The following is a 15,193-nucleotide window of genomic DNA, read 5'->3' as shown; positions in this document are numbered from 1 at the left end:
TTAAAGGTACACATTTCTAAGACACAGTGGCTGGACAAGCTCAGGGTAAACATTCCTATTCAAAAAGAAAGGAATAGGTAGGTAGAAAGTGATAATCAGCTCAAAGCAAGGCCAAAACCCAACAGGGCATACATTAAAACCTAAAGTTCCAAGTCCAGCATCCTGGCTATACTAAGAGAGGGGCTGGACCACCAAAAGCTGAGGGAAGCCTACCTCAATAGCTGTGCTTCTGAGGCTGCACACTGACATCAAGGATAGCATGGCATGCTGCTGGTTTCTGTTCATTTTGGGGCTCTCCTCTGCAGCTCCTTTCTCAGCTCCACAAGATACATCAGTGGCTCTGTGCAGGGGCTTGAACTGCAGCACACTTTTCCTGGATCCTCATACCTTCCTTGGAAATCTTAGTGGAAATTGCTATGACCAAATAACACTTGCATTCTGCACACCTGCAAAACCAGCATCATGCAGACAATGACAAGGTCTGCTACTAGCATAAGTTACACTAGGCCCTTAAATCATGGCTGCAGTGCCTCTAGAGCACCATACCAGCAAGCCAAAATATCAAGATGGCTCTGGGAGTAGAAAGAGCCAGTACTTTTTCTTAGAACAATTCTGCCCTGGAAAGTCTCTAAAACAAAAACTTCTGCTTCTGTCTCTGGGCCTGTCATACAGGGAGAATAAAAGCAGCCAATATTGGTCAAGCCACAGCTTGATGCTTTGCTTTTTTTTTTTTTTTGGTACTGGTCATTGAACTCAGGTCCTTGTGGTTGCCCAGCAGGCGGCAAAGCCACTGAGCTAAATCCCCGGCTCTGCTTTGCTATTTTGAAAGCTCCTCTGCCAAATAAACTGGTACATCCTTCTTAAATTCATCCTTCCACAGTCTTAGGGCATGGACCTAATAATGCAGCCAGATACTTTGCCACAAGATTGTCCCTAGTCTAATTTACAATAGAATCCTCATTCTTATCTGCGACCTAATCACTGTGGCCTTTATTGTTCACATTTCTATCAGCACACTGGTCACAACCACTTAGCCAATTTCTAGAACACCCTAACTTTTTTCTAGCCTCCTGGTCTCCTGAGCCCTCTCCAGAATCACTTATCAGGCCCTGCTTAACAGGATTTTAAGTAAATGCATTTTCAACAAAACTGTGGAAATCACTGTGTGTCCATAACATTTTCAAAGCCATAGAGATGTCATCTCCTCTCCACTACATATGGTATATGTGAACACAAATATATTTTCTCTTTTTTCCCTTTCCTGCTTTCTATTTTTTCTTTTTAAATTTCTTTTTTGAACTTCTCTTACCTTCCATTTCCAAAGTTTTCTCCATTATCAACTTTGCCCTTCTTCCTTATCTTTACCATTCTATTTTTATCTTTTTTTCTATTTTTCTTTTCCACTTTTAGCTATGTTCTGTTTATCTCACTCTATAGGAGACATTAATAATCTCTCACTTTGAACATAGAAAAATTATTTCCCTCTGTGGCCTCCAGTCTTTGTTTCCCTATTACAATACATTTTGTTCACTATTCCCCAATTCAACTTATTGTTCTTATCAAACTTACTTTGAAAAGAATTAGATTGTTTCAAGTAGAACTAGTAAAGCAATAGTCTTCATCTCTTTGAACTGTTTAACTCAATAATTTTTGATTAATACCATAGCACAGTCAAGATACAAAACATTTCTATCAATGCCCCAAAATTCTCTGGACATTCATGGAGTCCATTCCACTCTCCTTCCACCTCTGCCTCCAGCAACCACTAATATTTTTCATGTGACTATAGATTAGTTTGCATTTTATAAATGGGGTTATACAATATCTGTTCTTGTAACTGGCTTCTTTTATAATTATTCTAAAATTCATCTCTGGTATTGCAGATAAATTGCTTGTTTTATTACTGAGTAATATTTCTATTTCATGAATATACTACATTTTTCTTATTCATTCACCCACTGATGGAGTTTTTGATTCTCTATAATTTGGACCTATTATGAGTAAAGCAGCTATCTATAAATATTTGTGTACAAATATTGACTTAATTTCATGGGTAAATACATATAAAAAGAATGATAGGTCACATTATAGGTATATTTAAATTTATATGGAACTTTCAAAAGATTTTCCATTTTATCTTCCTCCAGCATTACACTAAAGTTCCATCTGAACTAAAAAGTGTATTCTTTTCAGTATGATTTTATCAGAATTTTATTTGTAGCTGCTCCACAGGATATGTGTGATATGTCATTGTGGATTTAACTTACAGTTTACTCATAATTAATGATTTGAGGCAATGTTTTAGATGCTTATTAGAAATTCATATATCTTTTTAAGCAGTTCCTCAAATATTTAGAAAATTTTATTAAGTTGTTTGCTTATTAATGAGTTATAAGAGTGCAAGAGTTTTATATTTGTTCTAGATTCAAGCACTTCATCTGATATGGACTTTGCACTTCCTCTTTCTTTATACATGTCTTTCTGTAGCAAACATTTTAAATTTTTGTAAAGTCCAATTCATTAACTTTTTTATGATTTGTGTAATTTGTATCTCATCTAGCTAATCTTTGCTTACTCCAAGGTCTCAATGATTTTCTTTCATGTTTTCTTCTAGGAATTTTATGGTTTTACCTTTTGTGTTTAGTTTTCTGAATCATTTTACTTAATTCTAATGTGCTAAGATAAGGTTTGGGATTTATTTTCTTCCATGTGGCTATGCATTTGTTCCAGTACCATTTTTAAACAGATTTTCTTTCATCATTAAATTACCTTGGCAGCTTTGTAGTAAATTAATTGGCCATAATTATTCATATATTATATTTCTGTGCTTGTTAATATTTCCCATTGATGAATCAGCATATATCTTATGGATTGAGATAAAATCATAAGTTAAAGTTGTTTTTAAATTTTATTTTTAGTGGGTTACTCTTTCTAAAGGACATTCATCATTATTTTTACCTCTTATTCAAAACCTTTCATTGATTACATATCAAAAAAGGTAAAACAATATTTAACTCAACTTTGAAGGCTCAATTTTGTCCAAAGTTTTCTGTTACAGATTTATCACCTGCTTCCTATAATCACTCACTGCACCAAAAGTATATTACAAATTTATATATTTCAAATGTTTGCTCCAAATTTATATAAGGTGGAAAGAGGACCAAGTGTGGGATACAAGAACAGTACATAGATAGATGATAGATAGATAGATAGATAGATAGATAGATAGATAGATAGGCAGTAAAAGGCTATGATATATAGGAGAAAGATTTGGACATTAAACAAATTCTGTGTGGCTTTAGAAGGTAAAAATAGGGCTAGTGCTAGAAATCACAGACAAACAGGCTTTGATATAGTATTAAGATGTTACAGTTAGACCACTCTAAAAAGGAAAGGAACATTTTCAGGAGATGGTAAATTACCTATTATTGGCTGAGCAGAAACCAGATAACCATGTGTGAGTATTGAGAATTGTCTCATGGGATAATAGTGGAGGTTAGATCAGGTCACCATTACAAGGTTTCCTTTAGCTCTAGGAATGCAAATATACATTCTCCAAATTTGTTTATTGTTCATTAATATCTTTTCCACAGCCAGAAATGTCTTTCCAATCACTTTTGGCTAAATTTCTGTTCCCTAGAACCAGTGTAATATTTCATCTACTACTTAAATCTTTAACATGCTGCTCATGAAATACTGCTGAAATTAATGGAGGTTTTTAGAAAGAGAAAATTTCTGCAACATTTCCCATCTGCGGTTCTCAAATCATGCTTCATGGGCTATTATTAATGTATTACTAAGTAAGAGAAGCCATTTGTAAATGATTAGACATGATTATTCCTGTCATATTTATAAATTATATACTGGCCTCTCCTAGTGGAGTGGATCTAAACTGGTCAGGGCAGCAGGAGGCAATAGTTTAGAATTTTTTGAAACAATAATTAATTTTTAAAATGCCAAGGCCAATTGGCAATAGTTAACATTGCCCCCAGAGTAAAATCATGGTCTAGATGCCACGGAGACAAGTTGCCTTGTGTTGCCTATAAATGGATTCTCAGAAAACCTAATTTGAAATTACTGCCTTTAATTATACTGCTGATATAAATAACTTTGATAAAATTAGTGCAGCTGGCCTCCTGTTTGTTTTTCCCATCTGAATGCACTGTACAATGTAATCATCTGAAATAAACATCCATTACAAAGAATGCTTCATTTCAAAGAACATATTATTCTGCTCATGCAGCCAATTGTTATTTTTCCCTCCCCAGACCCATTTCAATCTTGTACCTATTAAAAGGATGAACAAATTACCAAGCTCTTGTAATGTACTAACTAGCAAATTAAAACAATATGTTGCTACTGAATGGGACCATGCATTTAAGAGGTTTTAATTCATTTTTATCCTCAATTACCACGTTTGCTTTTTAAACAGGCCCTGCCAGCTTCAAAATTGTTAAAAGACATGTTCTTCTCTACATAATATAATTATATCATTTCCTAAATAGCAACCTCTAATTTTACAAGAAAATAGAAGATGATCATTCTTTCAATAGGCTTATTGACTCCAAACTCCAAGAAAATGCCCTCAAGACTTGAATAAAACTTTGGCTTTAGTTCATTTATTTTGTTACAGGGAAAAAGTGCCTCTTGAAGAGAAGAGAGTAGAACTCTTCTTTGTTCACTTTGATGTGATGGTCATTTCTGTCTCTTCTGTAATCAGGATAGGATTTGCCAAGGTCAGTTCAACTTGGTTAAACTATTATCAATTCAGTTCAACTCGACTCAACAATTACTAAGTTCAATTCTACCCTACAGCTCTTTATTAGCTATCTGCTACATTTAAGACACCATGATGATTTTCAGAATGTGTAAGACGTGGCCTTTTGGCTCTATCTTCTAGTGAAGCAAATAAGAAAATTAGATGTAGAATATTGTGGCAGTTTGGAAATGGTTAGACAAGGACACCGATAATAAAATATATGCTAGAGCAAAATCGTTATCAAAAGAGACACTTAAAGGAGGTCTTGGAGCTCAGAAAAATGGGGGGTGTACATAAACATAGGGAAATTAACTGGGCTTTGGGGGGAATTCCAAGGCTATTTCTTACTGTTTCTTCAGAAAGGCATAGATACAAAAGTATGGGCATGTTTGACAGTAGCAAATGAAGTAGCCATTGCTGAAATCCAGGAACGAAGAAGAATTGGTGGTGTTCATACCAGAAAAGTGAATGAGTTCCAGAATGCAGAGGCCATGGGATTCCTTTGCATTTAATGTACTAGGTAATGAGCAATCTCAGAAGCCCTTTTGAGAAGAGTAAGGATATTATTTGGGTTGTATCTTTGTTTCAAGCCTCTGTGTAATATACATCAAAAAGCAGGAGAATGCAAGGCAGTGGGAACTGTGAGAATATTTTCCTATTTCTCAATATTTAGTTCCATCAAGTTGAGGGGAGGGTCCATATCTAGAAGGTGGTCTGGTTGCAATAGAATGTAGATCAAAACCAGACCTTGAACTATGGCATTCAAGTGATAGAGAATATGTACAAAACAGGACATCAGAGAGAATCCACACCAGAGGATACAATGGCATCTATCACATCAATTTATCCTCCAAATGTGCAGCTCAAGCTTTTTCCCAGAAACCCACAGACTCCTACCTGCCATTACAGCACAAGTTCATCCTCCAGTGTCTGGATTTGTGTTCTCCAAACAGCAGAGCCTAGGGCAAGTGTTTGTGCAAAGAGTTTGTTTGGAATATGATCCCTAAGCAGCAGAAGTGAGGGAGAAGCAGCAGCAAGACAGAAAAAGAGAAGCCAATGCAAAAGACTAATGTAAAAGACCCCGATGTGACACTAGTTTGATTCAGCAGGATCTCCTAAGAAATGTAAAGACTATCTTCAGGAATTGACCACTTGAAGGAACAGGGTCTGGTGCATTTATCCTCCAACTTCTGCCTAGGGACTCTGTCCCTGCACTTTGGGGAATACTCACACACAGGCTTTCACAGAGTCTCCTTGGTTATTAGTTGGTTCAGCTGACCTTACTCTTCTCTTTCATAGAAGTTTTTAAGGCAGTTAAGAAAGCCTTGAAATAATAATAATAATAATAATAATAATAATAAATTCCCACTTGCCGTTCTGTGTTAGTGAAGCCTTTTGTCACCGTGACAAAATATTTGAGAAAAATACCTTGGAGGAAAGTTTTTTCTTTCTTTTTTGGTTAAACATTTCAATGCTTTCAGCCCATGGCTGGCTGGTTCCATTTTGTTGGCTTGTGCTGAGGCAGAACAGCATGGTAGAAGGGCATGGAGAGCAAGACTGCTCACCTCATAGCACTGGGAAGCACAGAGGAAGAGAATGGTCTTCTTCAAACTGAGCTCTACCACCTAATGACCTTTCAACTAGGAACTCATCCGTGCATTATTGGATTGATTAGGCTAGTGGCCTCATGACCCAGTCACCTCTAGGCCCCCCTCTAAATATTGCTGCTTCAAGCATCAAGCCCCCAACACATGAGTCTTTGGGGACACTTGAAATTTAAAGTGTAACAGCTTCCTATACAAACGTTAGAGCTACTGTACACTGGCCCACCCACCTGCACCTCATCCAATCCATTGTGGTGCTGTAGCTCACTAGACAACATCACCAGCATAGTCATTACCAGCAAAGAGTACCTTGGTGTGTCTAATCCTGAGTGATCCAGCTGCTAAAATCTACCTTGTAGATCTGCTTCCCAGCACTATTTCTGGGGTCCCTTGTGTCTCAGTTGAGGTTTCACTTAAAGCAGTGCTTGCGTCTTGGTAACTTTCTTATTTCTAGAATACAATACCTGACACCTACAACTTAAAGGAGAAGGGGTTTCTTTTAGCTCATGTTTCAGTCCATACTTGGGTAGCTCCAAAGCAGGACAGAGTGGCAGAGGAGTATGGTGGAAGAGAGCTGCTTATAGGATATTGGACAAGAAGCAGAGAGAGAAGGGAGAAGCTAAAGAGGGAGATAAACTTTCCAGGCCACACCCCCAGTGACCCATCACCTCTGACCAGACCCCAAAAAACAGCAAGTCAGCTATGAGGCCTAATATATAACCTAATCACCTTCCAAAAGGCCTGCCTATGGCACGTGAGGCTCTAAGGGGACATCTAGATATAAACCATAGCAGCCTGTGACAGAAGTTACAGGTGTAATATTTGAGAAGAGACTTGGTAATCATAAATGAAGGAGTAGAAAGAGAATGAGACAAGGATTGGGGGGAAATTAAGTGTGCATTTTGGGTTAGTTAGATAGCCGATTTTGATAGGTCTCTTGAGAAATAATCAAAATATCTCTCAGAATTTTCCATCCCTAAGATAGGTCACTAATTCACAGTATCCTAGTCTCCATCACTGAAGGTTTTCCCTGGAGGTGTGAATTTCTTCCCATTCAGGCTTGTGTAAGGACAGTGGCACCTCATGGCATCAGGAGTAGAAAGTAGAAAGTGAATGGCAGTCGTTTGAAATACAACATTGTCACTATGAGACTGGTTGACGCTCACAAGAACTGCTCACCAGAGCTGCAGTTCGCATGAGAAAAACTGGAGGGATATGACAACCACTGGAGTCTGCTTCACAAATTAGGTCCCAGAAAGCCTCCATTTTACTAGACACCCTCAGTTCCATGATCAAAGTACAACTTCTTTGCATAATGCTTCCTACATATTACTCGGCAAGACAACCCTTCCTCTCATAACTAGTCTTATCATCTCTTGCCCAAGTACCCCAATCTGAAATACTGGCAAATCATAATCATGGATCTGGGCTATATTAATTGAAATAAATGGCCAGTTGTTTGAAACATGGCGGGATACATGGGCTGGTTCTTGAAATTTCCTGCTAGATCCTTCTTTCTAATAATCGTGATTCAGTCTCTATTTTAAACTCTGTATTTCAACAGGAAATGTGTCCTGGCTGAGCTCATTCTGTGTACACTGGCTATTTAGAGCCTCCCATGACCAGCTAGATCCCTCATCACTAGTTGTAGACTCTACTTTTTCACATGCTGGAAGAATCTTTTCTTTTTCTGGCCATTTTTCTAATGGTATGAATTGCCAGAGACAAATTATTTTTTCTCTTTTTAAATATGTTCAGTTCCTTTCAAACCTTGGTATGCCAAAAGAAGCATTAGGACAACCTATGATGCTACTCTTTTCTACTTATTATTGTCTGACCTGCTTCTTCCTTCGTGCACCATTTTTATTCCATGGGATTACAGACTTTCCATCAAGGTCACTTTTTTCTATATCTAGGTTTTATAATCAGAGTATGGTGCGAGTGTTGCTACATAGAGGTTTTTAGGAATCCCTCACAACTTTCAGCATATAGTAAGGTAAATTTTGTACAATATACAGGAAAACAAAGGTTAAGTTTCTTAAAATGGTTTATCTTTATTTTCTTCTTGAGCTTTCAATCAAATATGGGAAATATTTGATTTTTTTCAACAGAACAATAACAACAACAAAAAAAACCCCTTAGTCACTACCAGTTTAAAACTTAATCACATTCAGGCTTTCAGCTTTTTTTCCCATTCCCCTTCAATTTTCTGAATCCCTTGTAGCAGAGGCCTTTGTGCAGAGATCTGAGCTCCAGGTTTTACCAGGCCTATTGCTAAAGTGTTCCTCGCAGGGGACTTGTAGCTAGCTCAGAGTTCACCTGCAATCCCAGGCTTCTTGGCTGGGTAGTCTTCTCCTTGACCTCCCGTTATAAAGTCATATTATCTTTAGCTCTGGTAATCCATAGTTACTTTCCCAGATGAGCAATCTCGGCTATTGTTCACATGCCCAAGAAAGCACAAGTTGTGTGGATTTCCTCACTCTACATCAAGCTGAGGCAAGGAAGAGGTAAGCATCTCAGATCCATCTGCCTCAGTCATTTGTGTCCACAGGTTCCACACTGTGTACTGCTCATACAACCTGAAAAGCTTGAAAGACCCATAGCACAGTGTTTCTGGGCAAGGGAAGAATGAGATTCATGCCCTTGGTTTCCCCCAGTAATAAACTGGTGAGACTTAACATATCTGCCCAGCCCCTGCACCCTCTTCTCGAACCACGTTCAAGCCAGGGTGGATAAGTGGCAGGTAGAAACAGTGGAATTTACTCTTTGTTCTTCCCTTGTCTGGTTCTTTGGCAGCAAGGAATAGTAAGCTGACTTCACTTCCAGTACACTAGAAACTCCCTGAAGTCGTTCTTTCTTTCTCGTAACACAAGTCTTGAGAAAACTCTGCCTAAAATTCCAGGATCTCATCTAACTTGATAAAAGCAAGATTTGGAGATTTAAAAGACACTTCTTTCCCTCTCAAAAAAATCAGGCTTTCAATAATACTAATACACTGTCGTCTCAGAAAAACTTCTACTATGTAATTAAAAGTAAGATAGTATCTTCTTTGACCAATTCCAGTGGTTCTAAACTCTGGGTGCGCATTACAATCCCGAAGCCACTTTTTAGAATACTAATATCTGAGTCTTGTGCCCACATTCAGTCCCAGGTAAAGGTGTTTTTAAATACTTTCCCAGTAATTCTTACTTTTAGTCAGGATTCATCGTCACTAGTCTAAAGCTGTTGCGTGTTTTACCCTCAAGGAAATAACACTGAGTCTATGTGTAGCGAAAAGCATAACTTACTAAGAATGAATAAAAAGAATTCTAATATCTCAAGATTGGAGCTTTATTACAACTCTTGGACACTCGACACTCTACAAAGCAGTTTTCAGATCAGTGAAATAATGTCACCATCTTAAACCTTTTATGTAGCTGTTGTGATTGACTATATTCAATTGAAAGGGGAAGCGAAACTCAGAGGTTCAGTAAGCAATGACTTTATCACTTCAACACTGGGAGGATAACAGCACAAATATTGATTCTTAATATTTTTGACAGTGATTTAGTACATCATTGATGTGATTGAACAATTATTTTCCTGTTATTAAAATTAGAGTTTTTTAAACCATAAAAACATACAACCTAAAAGATAAAAGATTTCCCATAATCCTACCTCACATAGATAATTGCTGTCAATAATTAAATGTGCACATCTCCAGATTTTTCATTAGCATATGCAAAAAGACATAAAGCACTATTGTGTATGTGATTCATTTTAATGGCTTGCCCATTTCATTGTAAATAATAAATATTTGGGTTGTTTCCAATTCCTAGCTATTACAAACAATTCTATAATGAACATTCTTGTAAAAATGTACCTTTGGGCAATTGTGCAACTGTTTTAGCAAAGCTAATTTCCATGAATAGATTTTTCTGATTTAAATTGCATGGACATTTCTATTTTAATAATGTCTTCCAAATAAACTGCAGAAGATTCCAGTTACTTCAGCAGTATAGGACAATGTTTGGTCTCCTCCCTTCAGCTCCATTGGGTGGGAATTAGCAAGGATTTTTCAGATGTGCTCATCTGATAAGTAAAAGTGGATAGCATAGCATTGTTAACTGAATTTGCATTTGTTTACTTTGAGATTGAGCAGTTTTTTACACCTGGCTTTTGACCAATTGTAATTTCTTTTCTGTGAAATTAATCATTCTTCTATAAGATCAATCAAATCATCTTTCTTGATTTGTAAGAGGTTTCTGAAAACTAGAGCAATTAGCTCTTTGGCTCTCATATGTTATGAAATATGGCATTATAATATTGAGTTTTATCTATGATTGTCTATAGTTGCATGCAAATGTATGTGTCTTTCTGTATAAATTTCAAGTTTTTATGTTTGAAATCGCCATGTTTATGTTTTTTCCTACAATAATTTTTGGTTTCATGTCATTATAAGAATGGGATTTCCATCCACAATATTATAAATATACTCAATTATGTTTCACATACCTTTGTGGTTTTTAAAATTATATTTAAGTCTTTTATCCACCAAAATTTAGTGTAAGCAATAAAACAGGGATTTGGCTTTGTTTTTCCAAATGACAAGTTGCTTCTTTCAATACCATTTATTTAATAACCTACATTTTCCCACTGAACTGAAATGCAAATTTTTATATGCTAAGGGATGGATAGATAGAAGATGACAGATAATAGATAGATGTATGTTAGGCTCTAAGTTCTATCTTAATAATGTGTCACTTCCTACGTGTCACCCACATATTTTATTAATCCGTGAGGAATCATTTGTTTGCTACTTTTCTGCTCTGTGGACCCGTACACTTTTCTCCCTGTGTGGATGGCTTTCTCCACTGTACCCATCTTCACCTTTCCTGGGTTAGTTGTTAGCCCCCTGGGACAATTACCTTAATTCCCTGCTCTAAGCTAGGCACCCTGCCTTCCTCAGAACGCCCACCCCAGGCTCTGTCAGGATATGCAGAACTGTATTAACATTGCCTGTTAATTTACATGCCTCTCCGCTAAACAAGAAGTCCTTTATGGTGCCATCTGTCTCTTTCTTCACCATAGTATCTGAAACGTAATAGACTTTAATTAGTGTTTTCTGAGAAAATGAATCAAAAGTGAAACAAGCTAGGTTACATTTTATCTCAATTGGGTTCCACAAGCGTCCATTCGTCAAATCTCACTTTCATTTAGATGCAATCTTGGTTGCAAGCAGTTTTCCAGGCAGGGGACCCCTCAAAAAACAACAATACGTGGAAAAATTAAAATAGAGAAAAGGGAGCCACCAGTAAAGAATGTGTTAAAGAACTGGGGAAAGCTGAGCTTTGATCCAGCTGGGGACTTGTTGAGAAATTCTGGAAGTTACTGTACAACTACCCACAACTGTTCCCCCTGCAGAGTGGAGAAACTAGGGTACTGCCACGGACTCCACCAAATCCAAGGTTACAGACTTTCAGATTGTATCTCTGTGCAAAAGCCGCGCAAGCACACATGGAAGCAGAAAATATGTGAGGCAGAGAAGTAGACAGGCCGAGACCCTGAAGTGGTCAGCAGTCAGCATACAGGCAAACACAAGAGAGGAAAAGGGCACAGGTACAGCATCTGCTACAGTTGCCCACCAGCAATCGGAATGTGCCTAAACTAAGACTGGCTATGAGCTACTTAAATATTCCTTATGGACAACAAGGACTGTTTTCTAGGCCCTTCAATGTACGAAAAGGTCATTGACAGACATATGACTTGATTCAGTCTCATTGGGGACCAAAACAGCCTGCAAAGGAAAGCTTCATGCTTTGTGTGTTCAGTTCTCAATAATAAATAATTTTCTCATTGTAAAACATACCTTTGTTCACACATGTGAGGTCATAAAATTTGTTCTTTTATGATGATGTCTATTTCAAAAGCATTGCCTGTGTAGCTTCATAGCCATGGATATCCATCATGAGGCTCATTATACTGAGGCACATATCCATAACTACATAATCAGTGGTTTGAGGACACTTGGGATGAATTGGGTTTTACGAGAATAAGTACCAATAAATATATGATGTTTATTCAGTGCTGGCTCTGTACAGAACTCCCTCTAGTCTCTAGGCAGATGTGGAATAAGGGCTGCACAGTCTAAGGAAACTTACTGCTTACCACATATGTGACACAGAAATTATATGTTTTATAAAAGTTTACTTGTTCAAAAGATGCAGAAATGAATCTGTTCTGAAAAAAAAACTTGGAAGAAGTGGGCTTTGATACAGATGTTCAAGATCACTGAAAATGGACTGATGTTCAAAAATGATGTTTAAATACTTAAAAGAGTACAGTATTCAAGAATTGACAGAAAAGGACCAGAACATTGAGAATTGAAAGTCTGCAAGTGTATATCAGTGCAATGGAGGATGTTGAAAATGCCTGCCTTCGTTATGTTACACTATTTCCTCTAACCTGAATTTTTGTCTGGTCTTTAATAATTCCTATTTTCCTTTTAAGATCAGCTTAAAGTGTCTCCTCACATATTACTTATCAATGACTAGTTTAAATGATTACCGCAAACTTGTTGACTTTAAACAATGCAAATGTATTATCTTCTAGTTTTGGAGGCCAGAAGCCAAACATAAATCCCACTGGGCTAAAATCAAGGTGTCGGCAGGGTTACATTCCTCCTTGAGGTCCAGGGAGAAATCCCTTTTTCAACCTTTCTCAACATCTAGAGGCTGCTTTCATACTTTGGCTGACGGGCCGGTCCATTTACTTTCTAAAGGCATCTTCCCTTCTTTCTGATTTTTATTCCTACCCTTCATTTCTCTATCTGGCTCTAACTCTATTTTGTTCCTTTTATTAGGGTTTTCATGATTACACTGAGTCTGCCAGAATAATTTCCCTATCTAAGAATTCCTAATCACCTTTGTGAAATCCCTTTTGCCAAGTAGGGAAAAATGTCCACAAGGTCAACAGATTAAAATGCAGGCCTCTTTAGAGGACCATTATTCAGCCTTCTGTACCTCCTCTTCTAATTTTTCTTTCTTTCCTCTTAAGTTAGAATTGGTTTCTCTTAAGAAGGGAATGGAATTAATATGAGAAAATGGAAAAATAGGAACAAAATCTTTGTAAATAGGGAGGACTGGAGGGGTTGAAGGGAGGGCTGGGCAAAGGTGAAAAATAAGAACCAAGAGAGATTATGTAAGGGTGCAAATTTCCAATGTTGAATGTCATTATATTGTATACCTAAAATGTACCAATGATTAGAATGAATAATTGATAATGCAAAATAAGAAGACAAGGTCCAAAGGGGTAGGGGTAGTGGGAGGGGCAGGGGAAAGGAAAGAAGGGAAAGGAAAAATGATGAGAAATGGAAAAAATGGAAACAAAGACTTTGTAAATAGGGAAGGGTGGAGGGGGTGAAGGGAGGACTAGGAATGGGGAAAAAATAAGAACCAAGATGCATCACCTAAAGGTACAAGTTCCCAATGAGAAATGTAAATGTGTTGTATACCTAAAATGTACCAATAAAAGAATTTAAGAAAAAAAAAAAAAGAATTGGTTTCTCTTTCTCTGGGTCAATGTGAGATGATTCCCATGTCTCTGAAATAGTAATTTTTAAATTTGGTTAATCTTTTTACTCTTAGTATTGTTTTCTTGGTGACAAATTTCTGTATTTTATCTATGCAATCATACAGTCCTGAATCTGGACCCCTAACTCCACTTCTGTTGCTGGTAGATAAGAGAAGAAGGCAGCACCAGATTCCTGCTCCAAATCTCTGCTCTACCACCCATTAGTGAGAAGCTGCTCCAGTTTCTTAGTTTTCACAGTTGCAACATAGAAATAATTATGGCATTTGCCACATACACTTATGGAATTAAATATATGGAAATTGCCAAAAATAATGTCTGCTGTGTAATACCACTCAAAACAATAAATTTATTATTTTCCTCTTGTGAAATTATCATAGAGATTAGAGATAGTAGATAAAACCACAGTACAATCAGTCAGTAAATTGTTGATGTATACTACCTTTGGCTTCATGATCTGAATTAAATACAACATTTTAAAGAAGTCAGAGTGAAGAAAATGTTCCAAAGGTAGAAACCTAGTGAAAAGTGTTGTCTTTGTGCTACTAATAAGCTGAGATCTTTCAGGCTCTCATGCTCAAGCTCAGTATGTCAGAGGGTTAAAAGTATATAAAAGGTCAACAGTGTTTCAGTGGACATACAGTGGGCTCTCGAGTTACGACCCACATGACATATGAACAACTTGGATTACAACCAGAATTTTAGTTTTAACTTATGAACAAAGTCTTGAGTTATGACATGAATGCTGGCCACTTGTGCTTCCAGATGGTCTCAGACACAGATTTAACCCTTAGAGAGTTCTGGAAGGAACATTACAACATCCTTTCCTGTGTCAGCTTAATTGAGAAATCCTGGGCCAGTGTCTCTCTAAGGACACCAAGATCTGGCTGTGTACAGGAGAGAGACTTTGAAGGCTGTGTAGAGGAGCCTGAGCCATCACTGACCAACTTGGGTTACAACCAACCCTCTCAAACTAATCCAGTTCATAAGTCAAGGGTCCACTTTATTTTATTGGTTATAGTGATAAAATAATAATATTAAAAACTCCTGGCTTTTTAATATTGCAAAGTGTTTTCTAATATATTATCTCATGATGTTAACTTGAGGCAGTATCTAGCAATCTAATGGCTGTTTGATTACTTAGACCTCCCAGATTATTACCATCCTTATCACACAACAGTATTTTAGTCTTTTATTTCCTAAGATGTTCAACCATTACCCAATTGTTTCCCAGGAAAATTGAGCTTTTACCACGTAAAAG

General features: G+C 37.2%; 1 protein-coding gene across 21 annotated transcripts in view; it reads left to right on the top strand.

The window, feature by feature from the left end:
• Marchf1 (membrane associated ring-CH-type finger 1) overlaps window positions 1–15,193 on the top strand; it is a 1,027,787-nt gene that overhangs the window by 918,150 nt on the left and 94,444 nt on the right. The window lies entirely within an intron of this gene.

The sequence above is a fragment of the Heterocephalus glaber genome, unplaced genomic scaffold (assembly GCF_053883595.1).
Source record: "Heterocephalus glaber isolate CG9 unplaced genomic scaffold, H.glaber_assembly_v1.0 deba00001460, whole genome shotgun sequence".
NCBI lineage: Eukaryota > Metazoa > Chordata > Mammalia > Rodentia > Bathyergidae > Heterocephalus > Heterocephalus glaber.
The sequence above is the reverse complement of the archived record's forward strand: the minus strand, read 5'-3'. Positions and strand labels throughout refer to the sequence as shown.